The sequence below is a fragment of the Sinocyclocheilus rhinocerous genome, unplaced genomic scaffold, assembly GCF_001515625.1.
Source record: "Sinocyclocheilus rhinocerous isolate Xijiao unplaced genomic scaffold, SAMN03320098_v1.1 scaffold1519, whole genome shotgun sequence".
NCBI classification, from domain to species: domain Eukaryota; kingdom Metazoa; phylum Chordata; class Actinopteri; order Cypriniformes; family Cyprinidae; genus Sinocyclocheilus; species Sinocyclocheilus rhinocerous.
This window is the reverse complement of record NW_015633251.1, coordinates 193002-196966: the sequence shown is the minus strand read 5'-3', so window position 1 is coordinate 196966 and position 3965 is coordinate 193002.

The window sequence follows — 3965 nt, the reverse complement described above, 5'->3', positions numbered from 1 at the left end:
CTCCTATGAGAAGACGCTTCGCTTAATTATTCACAACAGCATGTGTTGATTTGCTGTGACAGACGCTTCAGACTGAGATCGCGTACATTAACTGAGAGAAACGTTCATGAATCGAAGAAGAGTGTTTGCTTTTGCTTTGTAATATGAGTTCGGCACAAACGCGATTCTTTCTAATTAATCATTGCAAACCATTTAGCTATAATTTGAAGAAGAAAAAATGCACATTAGGCCTAATGTCTGAAGTGAGCAAGCGGCAACAGGCCTAATGATAATTTAAAATATAATTTGAAGAAGTGTTTCTTTCACGAAATGGGTATTGTATATATAACTATAAAATATAGAATGTTTCCTCTCACTTGATGTTAAACATATTCTACCTGCCTTCCTGATATAAATTACTATGAATTTGATATGGTAATTAATACTGAGACACTAATTTTAGCAAAAAGCACTAATGACTTGTTTAAGGCTTGAATCTTAAAGCTGAGGACTTGCAACTCGACTTGGACTTGTCTGTCTTGACTCGGGACTTGACTCGAGACTTGAATGCAAAGACTCGAGACTTACTTGTGACTTGCAAAACAATGACTTGGTCCCACCTCTGTAGCTTAGCATAGATCATTGAATCTGATTAGACCGTTAGCATCTCGCTCAAAAATGACCAAAGAGTTTCTATATTTTTCCTATTTAAAACTTGACTCTTCTGTAGTTACATCGTGTACTAAGACCGACGGAAAATGAAAAGTTGTGATTTTCTAGGCCGATATGGCTAGAAACTATACTCTCATTCCGGCGTAATAATCAAGGAACTTTGCTGCCGTACCATGTGTGCAGCAGGCACAATGATATTACACAGCCCCTGAAAATAGTCCCCAGCTAGGTAACTTCCAATAAGCCTATTTTCAGGCGCTGCGTAATATCATTGCTGTCTCCCCGCTCCCCCCTCCGCTGCAAACCACGCCCACTTTTGTAGCGTTTTTTAAACTGTGGAGAGAACTAACCAGTGCTGAAACAGGGGCTTTCATGACCCTTTAATAACATACTCGAAATATGATTTATTCAATGTTCATGGAGCGTTTTTCTGAAGCATTTTAATTGGACATTCATATTTTTATTTAAAAAAACCTTACTACTTATTAGTTACTACTTCAGACAACATTCAAACGTGACATTCAAATAATGTTTGCAAAATTATAAAATGAAACATTCTCTTAATTCATATAAAAAACAAACAAACTAAAAAAAAACGATGTTTTCTAGGCATGTAACGATTAACCGCTGCTTTGTTTACAGCAGTAACCAAGGAAACGCTTTAAGCGCCACCTGCTGGCAGAGAGTGAATCTGCGTCTCGTTCAGCTCGTCTGCTGTTTCTGTTTCATGCAGATATTTTTTTATGTATAGTTTCACAAAACTGAAGTCAAACCATTCTGTTTTTGTTTCAAATTTCGAAATGATACAATAAATTATACAATCTAATTTAGATTATAAACTGCTCATGTTGCATGTATGCAGCATCTTTGTTTGGATCATGATTAAAATGCAGTGGTTGCCTCTAATTGTAAATGGAAAGAGCACAGACAAAGCCTTAGTTTGTTTATACGAAGAGATTTATTTTATCTGTGTTACTTATTTGATTTGGGGTTTGTTTTACAATTTTAATTTAGTTTGTTATTTACATTTACATTATATTTAAATTTTGTCATTCAGCAGACACTTTTATCCAAAGCGACTAACAAATGAGGACAATAGAAGCAATCAAAACCAACAAAAGAGCAGTAATTTACAAGTGCTATATTATTATATTATTATAGTGTTATATTTAAATTTCACAAAGAAACGTACAGTATTTTGTCCAAGCAATAATAAAAGGACACATTTAATTTATAATTTGTCTTAAATCTCATTTTGTAAAAAAAATAATCGTGAATCGAATCGAATCGAATCGTGAGTTGAGTGAATCGTTACATCCCTAATGTTTTCAGATAACATTCAAAAATAACGTTCTCTTAATAGGAACGTTTAGCAAAACGTTCTCAGAAGCTATGTTTAGCTGAAAGACGGTCACACAAACATTCATTCTGAAATATCTACTGATTTAATTTCACTCATTAGGCTTTTGCTCAGTTCCACAGACTGGTTTATACGCACTGAGGCGAAGTCATTCGGATCCTTTCATTTGGACACCTTTTAATGAGGCTAACACAGAACAATTACATTCAGTCTTCAGATAATAAACTCATGTTACCCGATAAACACCCTGAAAATATCGACTTGAGCGCGCAAGTGTTCAAATGTAAAGCAGAAACACTGCACATGTTGTTATTGTCAGGAACAAACGGCAGCAGATTTGAGCCGCAGACGCGAACACAGCCAATCACAGAAGAGAGTCCGCCTAGGAGGCGGGACTTATGAGGCATCCTGACCAATCAAAATCAAGCCCGAGGCAGTGTCAGTCAGTAACAGCTCGAGATGATCTGTGATTTCAGCCCCGCGATCGTGTGTCGTTTTTATTCTTAGTGAAGTGGATCTGTCATAATAAAGAGCGTTAGGCGGCGCTAACGCGTGATTTTCTCACCTGTCGCGTCCACCTCCATTCCTCCGCCGTTACTCGCCGCCATTTTGGCTGTCTGACCTCCGCGCATGCGCAGCAGGACCGCCTCTTCTTTGCTGGCAGTTACTGACGTGTTTCAGCGCATTAGCGCCGCCACACGGCTTTAATCCGCATCATAACATATATAAATCACGAGCGCTGTCTATTATTTAATCTTCCTGTAAAAAATGAAAAACTGTATTTTTTCCTCACACTTTGTTAGATTTAAACTTGTAAAAAATATATAAACAACTTTACCTTAATAGTACAATCAGATCATATTATGGGGTTACATTTGTGGTAACTTAGAAAGGTTTAAAGTGTCTTATTTTATTATCCCTACCATAAAATAAAAAAATAAATAAAAATACAAATAAGCTGCAGTGTCACTGCTGTTTCTGTTAAATCATCAGCCAGGCGTTTCTCAGCATCTCTGACTGGAAGGAACCAGCACTGATATTCATTAGTTTCAAACATTAAAACTGCTCAGCTACATAAAGCTTTGGGCAGCTGATGTTTTCCTTTATTATAAAGACAAATTACAAAAGTACAGTCACAACGATCCATCTTAAACCACAGGCATGAGATGATCATAAAAGGCTGTAATTTACACTCTGTGCAGCGGACAGCATGAAACAAGGCACTTATGCTCTTTAATGATGGAGATGTTTTGGGGATTTGCTTCTCTTAACCCTTTATGGACGGACACCTCCTGCAGGAAAACATTCATAATCAAATTACTCAGCAACCCCTGAATTCTGATCAACAAAAATATAAAAAGATATAATTTGAGAGCTTGGAGTCTGATCTTTACAATGCATGTAACTTTGGTTAAGTCATACGTAGTGCTGAGTTATTTGCGGATAAATAGAAAAAAAAGTTTTCATTTATGAATTATGAAGTTCTGTAATATGTCAGAAACATACAGCTCAGATAGTTATGTGTCATTTGAAAGGTCTCATCGAGTAAAATAAAACAAGTATAATTGTTTGGGGCTTAGATTAGATTTGATTGAGGCATTACTTCAAATTCAAAACAACAATTTCAAAACTGTCAAGGGCTAAGAGAAAAGCTACCTTGGTCCCAAATACTGTACTTTTGATTACTTCATGATATCACCACAAAATTAAATTCACATACAGCACACATGTTGGGGAACATCACCAAAAAATTATTTTTCTAAGAAAGTTTTCTATCAAACGATACCAACCTTTTAACTCTCCTCGCTACAGTCTTCGAGTTATGAGTCATTATTTTTGTGTCACTCAGAAAACACATCAACTTCAGTGAGGCAAAAATACCGTCAGGGCTTAAAGGGTTCATGAATAAAGTGATTACGACTGAAGAAAACAAGTGCATGATCCACACACACAC